This window comes from Betta splendens, chromosome 8 (assembly GCF_900634795.4).
Source record: "Betta splendens chromosome 8, fBetSpl5.4, whole genome shotgun sequence".
Lineage (NCBI taxonomy): Eukaryota > Metazoa > Chordata > Actinopteri > Anabantiformes > Osphronemidae > Betta > Betta splendens.
In genome coordinates, this window is record NC_040888.2 from 12616829 (window position 1) to 12635612 (window position 18784).

Here is an 18784-nt window from a genome sequence, read left to right on the forward strand (position 1 = left end):
ACTGTATATAGGACCTACCTCTTACTATAGGCTGATCTATATTTATGAGTCATCCCAAAAAAATATGATACCCACAAAAAATATTTATGACAAACTAAATAGTGTTTAACAGCTACACAAAGTGTAGGGAGACGGTCCTCCCACCGTGGCCTGGATTAACCTGCTCCCACGGGAATGTGTGTCAAAACATAGAACAATGGGACACGAAAGGCTTCCTACAGCACCCTGCAGGAAAACGTATACTGTAGTAAAGCTGCAATATGGAACTCGTTTCAAGTTTGCTCCAACACACCGATGTGCTGTCAAAGCCGCCTTCGATCCGGACTCACTCAAATAGTTGCATGTAAATGCTTAAGTTCAGTTTTCCAACCAATCAGAGACTTTCTATCATTTCTACCTGATGGGTGCATTCAGGAAAAACACATCTGTTGTAATTCCATTACACTGGCACATGTCTAAAGATGCCCCTGATAAGAAAACATAGTAGATACAGTATAATGAGTTAATAGAATAAACGTTTGTATGTGAGCTGTTAAGAAGCCTGCAACCAGTCGTCCAGCTGCATTTTTCTAGAAACAGCAGCTACATAATAACCAGGAAGATGCTGAATATTATTAGGCTTTTTTAATGAGCAGTGGTTTCATATCTGCTCCTCGAAGAATTTCCATCTGCTGTTTTGAATATTGACTTGACACGATAAGACCTTCCCCTCCAGTGTGCTCAGTAGACACAAACTGGTGGCATTCATCACTAAAGCAGAGTTATAAAATGAGGGCTGACATGTAAATGATGCCCCCCCCCACCCCCCCCCACCCATCCCCTAGTCCCCCATATCTCACACAAGGCCTGCTAATATGAGTGTTGACGTTTAAATGAACATTCTCATCTATGGGAAAGTGTAATTTGATCAATGGAAAAAAAAAAAATCCGGAAAGAAGTAGATGGACACACACACACACACACACACACACACACACACACACACACACACACACACACACACACACACACACACACACTGAGGTGCATCTTCCTGTACTGTACATCTGTCACCTTCATGAAAAGAGACCTCCTGGTGACCTGGCCCCCATAAAGACAAGTCCCCGCTCACCGATTCACCGCAGGCTGCCTGCATCTGAGCCTCATCCTCCACCAACGCGCCTTTCATCCAGCATGGCTGCAGGCAGCGGGGAACACACAATACAGCAGCTTCACAGGGACATGTGACGGCAGACGGAGGCAAGTACACAGCGCTGCGAACAAAAAACAGCCTCGGCTGCAGCCACGGCAGCGTAAACTGAGATAAAGATCCCGCTATTCCGCAGCAAATCTCCCCCTAACCTGCAACAGAATCTGGGTTTTCATCCCAGTAGGTGCCGCGTTTGATTCGCCCCGGCCAGTGTGCTTTGCTTTGTGACAACTTTCTGCTCATTTCCAAATCAGCTCATATGCATGAAACATCAAATCTCCTGCCAGTGTCAGTCCTGACGCGGAGAGAAGAAGAGATTTATACAGTAGCACTTCAAATTAAAGGCACAAACGCTGCTTTTCTTAAAGGGATCACCCACTGTTTCACAATTAATATTTCATTTACAATAAGAAGGAATTGGCTCGTATGGAATAATAAGTGAGGCCAAAAACTTTTTTAGCAGCTACACATTGTTTCTAGGGAGACAGATGTGACTGCACATGCTGGAGGTGCTGAGGGGACACACGCAGATCACGGCAGTGTTCTGGATGACAATTACGGCACGCAGGGCGCTTCAGCTGCACAGTAGCCAAGCTCAAGTAGGTTACACACTGTATGTGGTGCAGGAGGTGATCTGCCACATCTCCCCTCAAGCCCCAGCTTTATGCACTCGCGACCAGCTGGAGATTAATACAGGAGATGAAGGGAAGGCGTAAGTGGAACAGGAAGGCTCCACGTATCAAACACAAGCGCCATCCTGCTGCCATCTGACAAACTTTTTATGTTTGTGTTTATGTTTACAATATCAGCGCTTTGCTAATTATCAAAACGTTCCATCCCCCTCTGTTTTATGCGCGTCGGTCGGTGTAATTCCTTTAACTACCTTCTCCGCGGTTTCATTTTCACGTCTCTAATTCACTCGTATTCCAGCACGCAATTTATTTTATCGACCGGCGTTATTGTACAGAGCGCACAGAGTATAATTTCACGTTGGTCGTGTAAAATGCAAAGATCAATATGCATTATGGGTTCCTGCCAGAGAAATTGTTCATTAAAAATAATGAGGCGGGTGGTTAATGGCGATGATGTAACCAGGCTCAGGAAATGCTGAGAAACAGTCAACTCCTCAGTTCAAGCTGTAGCCGACTTTAGATTCCATTCTAAAACATTAGTAACTGTTTAGTTAATGGTTAATAACAGCCCACTACCTGCCATCCAACTCCATTAAACTAATATATGCTAATACAGTAAAACAGCTGTAATAATGTATTGATTGTGTCGTAGGCGAGGATGCTAATTGCTGCTTCTGATCCTCCTCATCGTCGTGCTCGTACATTTCCAATAGGAGGCAGATCTGGACTGTGGGCCAAAGAATGTGGAAAAGACGTCTGCTCCTCTACAATCCCGAAACACGGCGCTATAAACAATAAAACTACTGTATGAGCTCTTTGTCTGTCATTTCTCAAGCGTTCGACCAAAATACTAAACAAGTCCAAGTTCACGCCTGGTGTCCAACGGGAAAAAAATGCTGAATGTTTGCTCACTAGATTCAGAGCCGGTCTTCTAAATATAACATGTAGCTGCAGCAACGGCTCACCCAGCCTCACCTCACGTACAGCCAGGATACTTAGATGCATTTCTGCGGCGGGCACACACACACACACACACACACACACACACACACACACACACACACACACACACACACACACACACACACACACACACACACACACACACACAAACAGACGCACACCCGCTGAGACACACACACATCAATCGGCAGCATATCGACACCCACCGCGGCCTCCCGCCCGCTCCCAAAAGTGTGTCACCTCTTGTGGCACCCGGGGCAGATAGCAGGAGACCCAAACAGAGTGTTTAACTGGGGCTCTAGTGATTGGCTGTAGGTCACCACTGTATCATCTTCCCAACGAACCCACACACACACACACACACACACGGGGGCTGCCAGGTTGCCTTTATTTGACTTTAATGTGGAGAAATATTAGACTTTTTCCTGGCTGGGCTAAATCCCTCCCCTGGGCTGCCAGATAGCCCTGAGAAACCGTACACACAAGACGGGTCAATAAGAGCCCTGATGCCAAATCTCCTTAAACTCGCTCTTTATTCATGAATATGTGTGAAACAATCTTTCGGAGGTACAGTATTAAGGAGTTTGTGAACACTTCAGGCCTTTTTTAATCCACTTTAGTTAAAACTTCGGACAGGACCTGAAATATGCTCACGACTGCATTTTAAGATTCTAAGGAGGATTCATGACGCGCCTTCTTTTCATGGTCTGACCGTGAAAGGGACAGTTCCATTTTTACTAATTATCAGTCTGTTTTTGACATAATTGGAATAACTTCGCCTAAAAACCAATCAAAGAGTTGCCTCTTGTTCAGACTTTAATGCTAATGAAGAAAATATAAATGTTCCTCTCTTTATAGAATCTTCATTAGCGCCACCTTAAGTATTGGCTGCTTGAAATTGCCATTAGCCTTTTATTGCAAATCCACTTTAAAGTCAACACTTTGAATGCGAGTCGAAGTCAACATAGTTCACCACTGGGTCCCGTTTCCACCTGTTGTGCTTAAATCAAGCCTCCTCTGTGTTTTCTGAGCTGAAATGAAAATGCAAAGTGTGGAGGAGGTTGCCAATCTTGGCAGCAATCGCCCTGCTCTCCCTTTGTTTAATTACACTGGTAAAATCATGCAGTGATGACTACTAATGTCAAAATAATGCATCGCTCTCTTTTAGAGGAATACCAGCATTGAATATCTCACGACAGCCTCAGACGCAGATTTAGTTTTATTAGAGAACCATTGTTTCCATAAAATCAAATGCGCGGTGTCACTAGGAGCTTAAAATGAGCAAAGGATTAGGAGAGAGAGAAAAGAGATAATAGTCTGCAGCCTGTTTGCACAGTTTAGTTCTAGGTGTGCCCCCGTCTGTCACAAAGCGATTTAACATGATAATGATCCGAACCACAGACAGGTCGTGAAGGCCTCAAGGCAGCCATGTACTGTGTAAAGTGGGAAATGTCACATTAAAGGCGTCTCGCAATCAGTCTTCATTTCCAAACAATCCAATAGACTGTATGTCACTCGGCTGCGCGCCCCGAATGATCGACAAGTTGTCTCGGGGAAGTGTAATACAAAAATAATTGACCACAACAAAAGGAGACTCGCAGACAACAAATTAATTTAAAGCTGTGTTAATCAATATCCTCGTCCTAAAAATAGACCAGATGATTAGGTGTAATATGAAAAGGGTCACTCGTAGAGACAAACCCACAGACAGTGTGCAGTTCTGCACCTTTAATGGGGCACGTTAGCATCTTTGAGGAGATCACCCCTTAACAACACAAATATAAGGTACAGACATACGCTGTAGCAGCTGAGGAGTATATTTTTCCAACACCAAGACACTGAAACGTACAGTATGCACTGCAGCTATAACATAGCAGCGGGGTGTTTTGTGCTTGTGGCGACTACGACGCAGAGCCCACGCTTCTCGGTGCAGGTTAATTTCCAGTAAGGTCAGCTTTGATGACATTTCATTCCAAGTCGAGCCAAAGCGTCGCGGGAAACACATTGTGCCGAGTCCGATTCGTGCTAGGCAACCAGAAACAAATATTTCTCAAGGCCAAGTTATAATACAGACGTAATGGTATTTTCAGGGAAAAACCATTGGCGCCGCCGGAGCAGCGGCTCACAATTACAGCGTGTCACATTAATAATCCGGCAAACTTTTCTGACCCATGCTCCAACAAACACTGGGCCCTCAACGCAGCACATAGTTAAGCAGATTAGCTCCGTGGAACGTTAATTAAGATTGAGTGTGGCTTTCTAATGTACTGTATATATGCATTATGAAAGGAGTGTGTGAGGGTGTGGCTGCTTGTGTGAGTGGGTTTGTCCGGTTCACTTAACAGAATGATCCATAACAAACAACCAAACACACGCACGCACGCACGCACGCACGCACGCACGCACGCACGCACACACGCACACACGCACACACGCACACACGCACACACGCACACACACACACACACACACACACACTCTGTGCAGATTAGTGATTGTACTCTGTAACCTCATGGCTGTGATGCTCCGCCTCCTTCGTCTCTATATATATCAGCCAGCTCGGTGCATCTTTCCCTGTGTTTTACACTCATAATAAAATGGTCCATTCTGCTCCTACACATTCCTCCTCCCCCTCCACACGTTCTCCTAATGAGATAAATTAGCGCCTTGCAACAGATGCATGGAATATACACTAATGGCCACCATCTGTCACTCATCTATGGGAGACGGAGTGAGAACGCAGCGCTAAATCCGATCACAAGCCCCTGGCAGAGCCCCACCGTGGTGAGGAGGAGGAGGAGGAGGGAGGAAGAGACAGCGAGGGGGAGAGAGAGAGAGAGAGAGAGAGGAAGACAAAGAGGGAGAGATAAAGAGTACAGTACAGAGCAAAGAGGGGGTGGCAGTGTGGGGGCTTAGGTGCAGACTGGACCGCGGTACAGTAAGTGGTGGAGAGGCGTCGGAGCTGCTGTACAGCAGGTTAGACCTGGTGGTGATTCAGCAACCAAGTGTTGAAGGGGGTTCGTGCAACTCCCTCCGGTCACCGGCAGCAGCGAGTACAAAACGCTCCGCTTTTCCCACCAGCTGGTCAGTTTTTAACTAGGTGTCTTCAGGACACGCTGGACGTACGCGTGTGAAGGTGGTGCTGACTGGGCCTTGGGAAAACAAAGCGATGCACCATGCTGAACTGCTGTTAATGACATTTGTTTTGTTTATTTAGTATGGCAGCAAACCGTTAACATGGACAGATTCCATCACACGTTTAAGCTAGTCAGCTGTAACATCACAATATACAGTACATAACATTACACTGTTGTGTTATTATGTTCATGGATCTGGACATTATTGATTTTTATCAATAGTTTTTGGTGAGAACAGCAGAATAAAAAAAAAATTACCACATACAATGGAACTAATTCAAATACTCACATTTGAAACTGAGTGGATGTTTTTTTATACCAAGCATCGCTCGGATTATATACGGTAAACGTGGCTGCACTTCATGGGAATGTTTAAATAATGCAAATGACCATTCTGAGAGCACGGCTTCCTGGGAGCAGCGCGGCTCTGCACTTCAGTTCAATGTCAGAACAAGCAGGTAGGAAATAATGTGCGAGAGAAGACTTAAGCACTTCTGCCAAGGGCTTAAGTAGCAGTCTGAATTGCACCATTTATGCATAAGGTACCAAAAAAAAATCCCTGCAAAAAAACGCACCTCAACATCAACTCTCACTCTAGGATCCATCACAGATAGTCTAATAGAGCTTCCTCTTGACGGTCGATAATTCCCTTTAGCAGCGTTCGCCGTCAGCGCGCCGAGCTGCCGCAGAGCAGGCGGACGTTCTGACAACCTACTGCGGCTGCACCTGCGCCGAAAAGTCAGCTTTTCATATCTAATGTCACACTGACACTTCCTCTGTGCAAATAGCCACAAATCCATTTATAGAATGTAATCAGACAATGATATATTCCGGCTCCCGTCCTGGCCCGCGATGTACATTAGCATGCGGCCTATGATGAAAGTGAAAGGAAACAATGAGAAACAAAAAGGGTGATGAAAAGGGAGACAAACTACGTGTCTGTGGAAACAGCAGGAATGAATCACCCGGGGAGCTGCCCTGCACAGCCTCCATGAGAACAAATGGACTAAATCCAGGTACTATTAATCACAATTTACATGATGCTGGCCATAATTCATTTTTTTAACTATTTTGACTAATGACAACAAGTGGAAATTAATTACTTGTTGCGAGAAAATAAGCAGCGCTGGTCACAGGGGGAGAAAGAAAAGCTTATGAGGAGACTACAAACGTGCTAATATTAATATGTAACATAATGAAAAGGAGCCGACGAGGCCCCGAGCGCGTTCTACACAGCAACGTTTAATCCCAGTCTGCCACGTGTTTACATTTTTAACTAAAAACCCTGCACTGTACTGTATACAGCACAGAAGCACTGATCCCTGTAATCTTCTGAATCCAGTGATCACACCGCATCAACATTTCCACTGAAGGCTCCACATAAAAAGTAACTGGCCCCATAAAAGCGATGTCAAATACTGCCAACCTCTCATAAAAAGCGCTGATGAAATTCTCAGACAAAACTATAAATGGCATCTGTGGAGGAAAATAAAGCGCCGCACTTTGTAGCGCGCAGCTCCGCGGCTTTAATGCATTTTTTACAGTTGGATGTGTGGACCCCCGTGACACACATTTGACAACTAATAGCAGCAACAGCGATCTGCTGCAGCCTTGAACATCGGAATCGCTCGCACACAATCCAATCTGTGCATCCCGTCGCCGGGTTAATCACGGCATCTTTAGACCGTGGCATTCTTTACGCTGCTCCAAGGCTGTGTCTGATAAAAAAACTTCGGCGAGGCTGCACCAGCTATTAATAAGTGCATGTCTAAGTCGGATTCAAGCCCTGGCTACTTCGCTGTCGTCGTATTGACTGCATGTCTGACTGGTTTATTAATCAGCGTGTTCAGTGGCTGTTGACTGAACACTTGCTTTCTTATAGAATAGAAACTCCTGTCTTTGGCCTGATACTTGTACACGGCGTACACAACCACCAGCCCACTCAAACCCCACACACTTACTTTTCTTTGTTATATAAAGGGCACATTATGTCTTTCGGTTGATATTTGGACAATTGGGCATAATAGTAATAATAATAATAATAATAATAATAATCAAAATAATAATAGTAGTAAAGCCCCCGTCGTCGCCTCGTTTGCTGTACATACTGTTTATAAACACAACAGAGTTCAGAGGAGCTTTAATAGCGTTTAGTGGTTTAGCAAAGATAAATTATGCTAAATTATGACTGGAGTGAATATTGTGGAACCAGTATCAATACAGACTAACAGTACAGTAAGTAGTTTAAAAAAAAACAATTAAACAAAGAGTGAAATTGTCCGAGCTTCCCTTTCATTGCATTTTTCAGTGACATGTTTATGAATGGTTGCTTCCATGTAATTCTCTACACACAGTACATGCAGGTTAGCTACAGTAGATACTGTTGTGGCTGGAGATTTTCCGGAGCCCAGTAAAGTGCTGCTCTGTTTGCTGATGAGAAGGTTGGGTGTATTTTCAACACCTCCCCTCATTTTGTGTTGTGATTGGTTACTGATTTTTAATTGGATTCTCTTTTTTTGCTCCTGCCTCTCTTCTTCTTTAGTCTGTGTGTCTCTTTAAAGTCCTCTGAGACGCGCGTGTGATAAAGGGCTGTGGAGATAAACGACCTTGAACTTTAACTTGAACTTTGCCTGCCTCTCTGTCTTCTCTCCCTCTGCCTTTCACTCCGTCTCGCTCGTCCTCATTTACATGGTCCGGGATCCAGGGCTCTAACGATCCATTAGCTGGGCGAGGATGTTGAGGGAAATCCATGCAAATAAGTGTGAAATTACACTGTAATCAGTCATGTAAATCGCACTGCTTCGCAATCTGTCCATTCTCGTTTCTTTGCACTTGTTTAGAAAATGGCGGACGCGGGCGGCGGGTTGAAAGTTTAGCGAGACAAGACGCCGCCGCGAAGGAGGAAGAAAATAAGAATGATAAAGTGTTTGACAAGAAAGGGCGGAGATAAAAGACGCTGGGAAAAAAAAGCATCGATTCTAAACTCATTCTTTCCTGCAGGATTCACATTTAAAAATTCATACCATGATCAAAATTGTTCGGCACCGTGAGACATCCGGCACGCAGGCTTTCTGCCTCCCCTTTGATGAGAAGAAAGGGGAGGCTGGAGAGAAGGAGTCTGATGAGAAGAGCCGCTGAATGTGGAGGTTTGGACGAGCTTTGTTCACAACAGCGCTGCTACGGTGCAGCAGACTAATGCAAAGGAGGGAGTCATTGAGGAGGGCAATGTTTTCATGTCAGTGGAACATAGAGGAGAGCAACATGGAAAACTTTAACAAAAAAAAGAAATAATACTGTTTCACTTTTGAGCGAACACTCAAATCACAAAGAGATGTTTAATCCCACTAGAACCACACAGTGTCTACTGTACTGTACTAACACCAAAGCCTTCAAGAATACGAATGCGGAGATCAGGTGCTGCACACACACTGATCCCGATAAGATGAAAAGGAAGCTGTAGAACATCTCGCTGCTGACACCAGGCTACAAAGAAGACGTCAAAGCGAAACAAAGGTTCTACAGGATGGGAGCTTTTGTAAATAAATCCCAGAGAACATGTCGAAATCACCTGCGAATTAGTTCTGCACCGGACGCGTTCACAACAGCAACACTTTCAGCACAAAGCAGATCAAATAGACACGAGTAGGAAATACTGAAGACTTGTTGTTGCGATTAACAAGATGGAAGAGTGTCGGAGTTAAAGCCCGAAGACGCGACATTCAAAGTATCAAAGCAAACTATGAGCAACCAACGGCTCATTGAGTAGGAAAAACCATGATTAAATACAGTAACAACATAAATGATTGATAGCAGATATAAAGCAGCAAACAAACTGGTGTCTCCCAGTTCAAAGCCTGATCGTGTCTGATGAGCATGAACAGATCAGCTGCTAATATGAACAACAATAGCAGATGTTCATGCAGCTGAAAAGCAGAAACACTCTGCGGTGGCACATATTGATGCTGAGCATTGACTCGAGTGTCTCCTTGTTAGCGAGTTCAATTCCTGATCCATTGGCTTTGATAACACACAGAACATCAAGCCCTTCAGCCATATGGAGCAAAATTAGGGCGCTTGAGCTGCAGCAGAGAAGTTCCTTAAGTAAAGGGAGCAAGATTGACTTTAACGAGCAGGCGGTGGTTTGGCTCGTTGGGCGAAACCGGCGCCATTAGAGCCGCAAACGGCGAGCGAAGTGAATCACACTCAGCCAAGATGCACATTCAGCTTTCTCACACACACACACACACACACACACACACACACACACACACACACACACACACTCACTCACTCACTCACTCACTCAGGCGCCTGCTGCTGAATAGCGCGAGCTGCAGCACAACACAGAGTCGCGCCCGTGTATACATGCGCAAGTGTGTCAGCATATGCATGTCGACAAGCAGGGAGCGAGCGAGCGAGCAGGCAGAGCACGAACGCGACGAGGGATCAAGATTTTGGCTCAAATACAATCTGTAGAGGAGTCACTCAATGAGCTGACAGACGTCAGTGAATCCTGGTGGGGAGAGGGCTGAGCTAGTGTGGTCACACACACACACACACACACACACACACACCCAAACACAAACACAGAGACTGAGACTCCATCAGCACCAGGAAGCTCAAACAGACAGATGGGCTAATTCGTGACTGACTGTGTGTTATGAAACATTATCTCTGTGTCAGTGAAATCAAAATAACATTTTGGGTGTAAACGCGGCGCTTGTGTCTGCCAACAGAGCAGCACATGGCTGTGATAGACGCATATGGACGGTGATGGATGGCGCTGGCGGAATGCTGTGTTGCTAAACTGCTGCAAACGCTGTTTATTGAGTCATCTGGGCCGAGGCCGTATACGTTTGCCAATCGCATCCCACCTGACAGCGCCAAATGAAGCCATAGAATCAATTTCAAGAGTCTGGAGGAAAATGAAGGCCATTATAGGCATTGGATTTTATTTGCTCCCCATTCAAAATTAAAGGCTATTGACAGACAGCTTTGTTTTGTTCTCTCTCGACCACTCGGCGCGCGGCTGCGCGGCTGCGCGGCTGCGCGGCTGCGGCTGCATTTTAATGGGCCGCCCCTTTAGCAGCGCCGCCGCGCCCCCGGTTTGTGCATGCAGGGAGCGCATCGCGGCTAAGTGAACCTGGCCCGCCGCTCTCCGAGGATGTTTTGTTGTCAAATAATGGGAGAGTGATGGGGTCCTACCCCGCTGCGAGACGCCGCCGAGATTAGACAGATCTTCACACTGGACGATTGGGGGAATTTATCACTGTCACCGGGTGCCAATCCGTGGCGTTGCCCCCCCCCCCGGCTGCCCACACTGTTTGTGGTGGTTTCTCATTTGGAACCTGCAAACCAGTTGTCATGTGTACTTTCCACTCCGATAGTGATAGCTTTAAGCAGCGCCTCAAAAATCACCCTCCGCTTCATGGTCCCTGCACAAATGCTCATCGCGCTCTCTGGTGTGCATGGGAAATTTTTGAGGGGCGGCGATGATTTGTCGTTGCCGCCGACGTGGGTGTCATGACATCACTGAGTGATGTGAAGTGATATGTGGAGGGAAAAAAAACGTGGCATATGTAAATATCTCTTCTGCCATTTTTTTTGGCCTGCTTCAGCTTTCAGAGCACATTTTCTCAGTCCTTTCCCCCAAAACTACGCAGCTGAGAGAAAATGCTTGATTTCTACGAATCCCCACACTCTCCTCCCCATGTGTAGAGGGCGTTTAATAGCCCGCTGACCATGTGCGGCCTGGTGTTAATATGCATATGTGCACGCGCCGGTTGCCAGGCGAGCATCAAACAGGAAGGAGGATGTTTTCCTTCCTTTTGTGAGTTGAAGGGGCACATTTCTCAGCCAGCGGGTTTTGATCCCTTTCGAAGCGCCGCCGAAATTAGCATGCAGGAGAGAGCGTTGAAAGGTGCTCCAGCCCCTTAACTCACCCCCCCCCTCACCCCGCTCTCTGCCTCCCCTTTTTTCCTCAGGTAAAAGTAATGGATTGTGGCCGACTCTGGCCTCCGTCCTGTCGCGTCACGCCTGCTAGCATTGCAGCCGTGCAGCCGGGCGAGGGCAGAGCTGGAGGCTCTGTTATTTAGCATCCATTCCTCCACAGTCACACTCGCTAACTCTGAGGCCAGCTGTCCGAGCACACCGGGCCTCGAGGACGGCGGCAGCGCCCTAACTGAGAGGTGACACCTCCCTCCACGTTCTTTAACAGATTGCCACCTCGGGCCGGCATGTCTGAATACCAATGAATGCAAAGGAACAGCCAGATAAAATGAGAGAGACATAAATTAGAACAATGAAAAGAACATCTGGTAAAACTTTGTTGGAGCACGATCTTAGGACATAAAATATTTTCTTCATCTGCACCTAACAGATTTTTACTTAGTCATTATTATTCTACCCACTCTGTTACTTTAAAAAAGCGTAATATGAAAATATCTCAGTTTAATCAACACAAAATATGTTCTGCTCTAACTACTATTGCCAAAGCACCAATACCTTCACACCTGACAGGCTCAACTGCAGGGAATCTGTCGTGGACTTTAACATGACATCAACAAACACAATAGGAAAGTGCAGGTGGACACAAAAGGGACTTTTGGTGTGTTTTGCTTGCTGGATCTGGAATTGGCAAACTCACAATTTAGATTTTTGTTTAATTTGTGGACATTGAATGATAAATAGCATAAATATAGGAAACTACTAATATGTATCAGTATATATATATTCACAGGGAGGCAAGAGTGGAGGTGTGCAATCATTCCTGACAGTTAACACAAACACACACACACACACACACACACACACACACACACACACACACACACACACACACACACACACACACACACACACACACACACACACACACACACACACACACGCACGCACACACACTCCAGGATTATTGCTGGGTATGTAAAACTGGAAGTAGGGAGTAGGAGTGTACTGTGTGTTGATGTACAATCAGTGCAGGAGCCCCTCACAGAACTGACAGCTGTCTGTGAATCCTGGTGGGGAGAAGCCTGAGCCACAGCACTTAATGACTGTGTGCTGCCATAAGCTCAGAATCTCAGCCACACACAGACACACAGACACACACAGCACCAGCATCAACTGCACTGCAACATTAGCAAAAATGTGAATTATTAGCTAACTATTCCTCTGAGGAACTTCTTCATAATTACACACGCTGCTACGCTGGTGATCCATATTAACAGTAGCGACCAGCAACACCGTCACGCAAACAACAAAGAAAAAGGCCTGACAACAGCAGAAAAATTTGACTACAGGGAAGCGACTAACGAAACAGGGTCACTCATTTATGCTTCAAGCAAAAACCTCCTAAATGATTTCATATCCCCATCCGTCCATCCATCCGTCCTCTGATCATCTGCAAAACACACATCCTGTAGGTGATACATACATCGCATTCATATTCAGAACAACCTGCTTATTGCAAATTCACACCATTCAAATTGTTTCGCCATTATAACATTAAAAAGGCTGAGAAACTTTTCCTAAGGTAATATAGTATAATATATAGCCGTGGCACAGCTGTACAGTACATGCTGCAGGTGATCCTGATAAAAGAACCGTGGCCGCGTAGATCAAATATTACATACACCGTTATATAACGTATGCAGAGTGAATACAATTTTCTACAAAATACAGAAGAATTTTGCATTAAATATGTTAACGACTTGCCTCAGTATCATTTGTGACGATACATCCTATTTCCACATGTTGGGCCTTTTTCTGAAAACTGTGGCAACTTACTTATTTTTCAAGAGATTCATCAGAAACACAAAATAGCCGCAGCACAGGCAGCGGGCCGCTCCTCCCTGAGTAAAACACTGCAGATTTATTCTATTCTCCCAAATCCAACTCCTGTGTAGCGAAGTGAAACAAGAAACGTCTCCGCTCAGTTAAGGTGACAAACAAAAGCACAGTCCATTAGAAACAGCATGCGGAGACATACTGCTGCATTAACCAATGTAATCGTGTTGAGCGGCACATGTATTTTTCATTTCTCCTGCCATTCGTTCATGAGGACACAGTCACGCAGCTGCAATCATATCACAAGACAAAATGAATTTGAAGAGCTCGCTGTGTGTATCTGCCTTCCACGCTGCCTTAACTTCTGTTCTGCCTCTTCACTGCCGGGAGAATTAAACCTCAGCGCGCAGTAATGGCAAAAGTGAAAATAGTTCCCATTAAATGTGATAATAAGCTCTGTAATAAAACCATGTTCAGAAAAATTACAATACATGTGTCGTTCAACAAGATTTATTAGTTCAGGTAGCAATTTGTCTCCGCGAGCTGTTTCTAATGGATTTTTGAAGCCCGCCACTACCGGAAGTGTGCATTAGAACAGACAGCATGAGCTTTGAATTGGGACATTAGTGGGTTTTGATGTTTCCTGGGTAATAATAGCTGTGGAAAAACAAAATGCATCATCTCAGAAATAACAGGAAGGGAGTTCTACAGCCTGAAAGTCACAAGGCATTTTTCTGATTTGTGGCTGCAGACAAAACAAAGTACATAGAAGATGTGGAGGGAGGCGCCAGGCGGCCTCATACAGACAAACATATAGAGACCTGAGGGGCCCACTGTAACCTAGGCATTCTGTATGTGAGCATCTCTACTGTAGCTGTGACCCCTGAACGCAGAAGTCTTAACTTTTCCACTGGCCAAAATCTGTCACGCGCCCATTTCACTGTCCTTTTTCCCTTAAATTGTGCGATATGCAAACAGTCATCTGAGAATGTCATCTGCCCGAACAATTAGCAGAGCAGCAAAAATGTCAGGTCAGATATAATTAACATATGCGCCGCTCAGCCATAATTGCTCAAGTCTACAGCGAGTAATTAAACCATTCAAAGTGAGGCGCGCAGACAATAAGTGACGGAGGCGCTCGGGTCTGCAGCGTAGTGGGGCCGTGCTCCCCTGTCACGGCGCCACCCGGACCACCACCGACAACACCGGGCCAGCGGGCTCGTCATCACCTCACAGTTCTATGTACAAACTGTAGCTGCGGAGGAGCGAGCGGCACCTGGACGATGCCGACGCCATCCTCGGTTTTTCCAGCAAAGGAATAAGCTGGGTTTTGTGCGAGCGCTGCTCTTAATTGGCGGCGCAGGGAGGGGCTCAAGTGATACGTGCACCGGCGCCGGTCTGTCAGAGAGACAGAGGTGGAAGGAAGCCGCATTAGGGAAGTGGCAGAAGCATTATCAGTCTATATTTCACAGGTGTCAGCGAGGACTGTTTTGTCCTCTGGGTGTCATTTATTAAATGAAGGAGCGAAAGTGATGTTTAAGGTAAAAACAGCGGCCTGTCTGGACCACACATTACACATTGTTACTGGAAGAAGAAATGCATTTCAATCTCCAATACAGAAGTCGGGCTCCAGGGCTTTGTTTATGTTATCGCCTCACAGCACGAGCATGTGTGTGTTCAACGTGCTTTAATGTGAACAGAAAGGTTTGGTGTCACCACGTTTGAGTCTGTTTGCCCCGTGTCCATCTGTAAAGTACGACAAGCGCAGCGCAAATTCATCTATTTTGACATCTGTAGCTAAGATGATGTGAGATGTTCAAGTAAACAAACACATGCACTAAATCACAAAAAGTGTCCTGTTTATTACTGTATAGTCATTGGTAGTAAATGTGAAAAACAAAACGCTTATTGCTATGAAGTCATCATCTCTGGAGAAGCCATCATGTTGTTTGGTGCATAATGTTGTTAATAATATACATATTAATATGTGTAGCCAATGGCTTCTTGATCACATTTCATCTGTGCTATTTTCTTGTTTTTTTTGCTCTAAGCTAAACCAAACTCAGCGACACTGAAATGTAAAAAATTAAAAATTCAATATTTTAATGTATACGTTTACAAACTCCAAATCACACAGAGCTCACACTGTCGCCGGCTTCGAGAAAGGAGCCCGGCTGATGCACTGTGCCGCTTTTGCTCGCTTTCATTCATAAATTTGGGGAAGTAGGAATCTCCAGTCACGCTAACTTTCATATCTTGGGACCACACGGGGGAAACTTGAGCACCCAGGGGAAACCCAGCCAGGCATGTGGAGAGCCAGTACAGCCTCCGTGCAGGGGGGAGGGAGGGAGGGAGGGCCACTGAGCCCTTCCTGAGGATTTGTTTCTGTCAAATGAAGAAAGGCGCTGGCAACTTTTGACATTATGTTCTCAGCGGACCACGGATGAGGTCAGAGGCAGCGCGGCTTTTATCTCCTCCTCCTTTCTTTTCGGTGGCAAAACTCGGGCTAGAGTGCCTCGTTACAGTGCGTCTTCTTTCTCATAATAAACCAATATGCTTTCAACCCGTCTGACCCCGAGACGGAGGCCTTCCTGTACAAACTCAAAACACTTTGTGTGCGTTCCGTTCTTGACATTTAAAACCATACAAAAATTAAAATGGATCCCAATTAGAGCTGCGGGGAGTGCGAGACCCTCTAGGTTCTCTTCGTAACTAGCCGGTTTAAACACCCCCCGCCCCCCCACGAAATGCCTCCAAAATTGACCTTCCCGTTTCGTGAGCCGCGATAAAAGCAGCCTTGAGTGGCCTCAGATTAAGCTATTTTGATAGTCGTCCGCGGGAACGAAAATGCGAAAGTAAAAATAAGGTAGAGCAAAAGGGAGCATAATCACACAGCTTATGCCAGAGCTGCAGAGGTAGCGCCTTGCACTTAAACGTTCCACATGCTGTCAGTAAAGAAACATGACATTAACTACTGGGTATTAATGTAAATCACAGGAGTGGAAGACGCTAATAGCCACTTTAGGACAGGTGATTATTATTGTGGCGATCGTCACAGGACTGACACTGTGTACTGAATAAAATCTAAAAATATGTGAAATAATGTGAGTACATCCTACAGAGCGGCTGACATTAACACACATAAGAGCTTTAACAGCCTAATGTGAACGCAGGCTGAGGCGCGAAGAAGTGAACCTATGCTATATTTAAACTGGAGGGCACCGAGGCAGGGATGTCGGTCGGATCACCTGTTGAAGAGCATTCATTTCAACAGGGGAACAAAGGTCAGCATCCTTGCTGGAGCTTTGATTGGCAGGCGGGGGAGCTTGATACCCCACAGCAGCGGCCCAGCGGAGCAGCCAATGGTGGCGTGTGGCTTGGCTGGGCCACATTTCTGACTCAATGCTGACTAACTGAGTGTGTCTGCTGACAGTGTGTCTGACTGATAGGATCACCCCGGGAGGCTCTTCCAGGGCCTTTACAAAGTGTCTCTGATAGGCCGGGCCCGCAGCAATGCCGCAAGGGCCCGCCGACAAATTAAATTTAAGCCCTGCTAATGCATAGCGTAATCATAGAGTAAGGTGGCGATACATTTTTTAGCAGGGTTACCATGGGTGCAGCAGAGGAAGAGCTGGTGTGGAATCAGAGATGGTAAAGAGAGGGGAGGCGGCGGCGGCAGAGGGAGAAATAGTGGAATGTGACCTCAGCTCGGCGGCGAGAAATCCAGTGCTCAGAAGCCAAGGACTCGTATGAAAGCACAACAATAACACACCATTATGAGATGTAACATTTTGCGACGACCTGCGCTTCCAGGGGGAAATTTGAAAGAAAAGCAATTTCACATTAAACTATCTGACACAATGCAGGTCTGTGGAACAGGAGAGGAGGGTGGGCCGAGGGGGAGGGAGGCCGAGGCAGATAGCGTGTGTGTGTGTGTGCGTGCTTGCGTGCTTGCGTGCGTGTGTGTGTGTGTGTGTGTGTGTGCTTGCATGCGTGTGTGTGTGTGTGTGTGTGTGTGTGTGTGTGTGTGCGTGTGTGTGTGTGTGCCCGCGTGTGTGTGTGTGTGCGTGCTTGCGTGTGTGTGTGCGTGCGTGCTTGCGTGTGTGTGTGGGTGTGTGTGTGTGGGGATGGTGGGATGGCGGTGGCGTCGGGGTGTTCAGGAGCTCCCTAACAGCCATTGGCTAACCGGAGCGAGACACACACACATCCCCTCCGCCAAGTTAAAAGGGATGGAGTGGATGAAATTTCAAAGCCTCCCCTGCAGACACACACTCTGCTTCGCACACATCAGCACCGAGATGTTCAAATATTCCACTGTGTCGTTCCAGCCCGGCTTCCTGGTTCCCTCCGTCGAATCAGACGCAGCTGAGTTATGATTAATGAGAAAGCGTCTCCCCGCGCGTGCGTGCGCACACGGGAACGCTTCTCCCCCAACATGTGAGCGTGCTCTTTTATCCTTCACTGTTGCTAAAAACTCTCCTTAATTAAAAAAAAAAAAGATTGCCTGCTGCAGGCGCTACGAGCAGCCACAGTCACTGGGAGATAAGAAAGGAAGTGGCGCCGTCACCTATTGAACTCCACTCGGTTATTATGACCGACGGTGGCGTTGTGATTAACTGGCACATTGACATCGTTATAAGACACATTCCAGAGGCGCAACACAAAGAGGAACTCTGCTGCCCTTGTACAGACAATACGGAGCCTCGGAGCTGCGGCGCATTCGCCTCGTCCTCCTCCGCTTTTATTTCCCGGACTTGACAGCCTTGATTTGACCACTCGCCTCCCTTTCGTTACGACCGTCTCTCAGACTCGGCGTCCGAACAGTACGAGGACGGCCGGCGCCACGGAACCGAGCGGACGATCTCTCGCTCGGACACAGAATCGAGTGAGAATTCGAAGCCCTTTCGTTTTTGTTGTTGTTTTCTTTTTGTTTGTTTTCTTTTTTTTTAATGATGGCAACATCTTTGTTGCTAAGCAGTCGTTGCTGTGGTGATTTTTGCACTGCACTTCCCAGAGATCACAAGTCAGTCAAAGTGTGTGGCCAGCGCTATGACGTCTTCCCTGGTGGATCGGATGAA

The 18784-nt window shown here is 46.3% G+C and overlaps 1 protein-coding gene across 6 annotated transcripts in view; it reads right to left on the minus strand.

The window, feature by feature from the left end:
• Positions 1–18784, minus strand: part of LOC114861132 (RNA binding protein fox-1 homolog 3-like) — a 379746-nt gene that overhangs the window by 179928 nt on the left and 181034 nt on the right. The gene's annotated exons all lie outside the window — the stretch shown is intronic.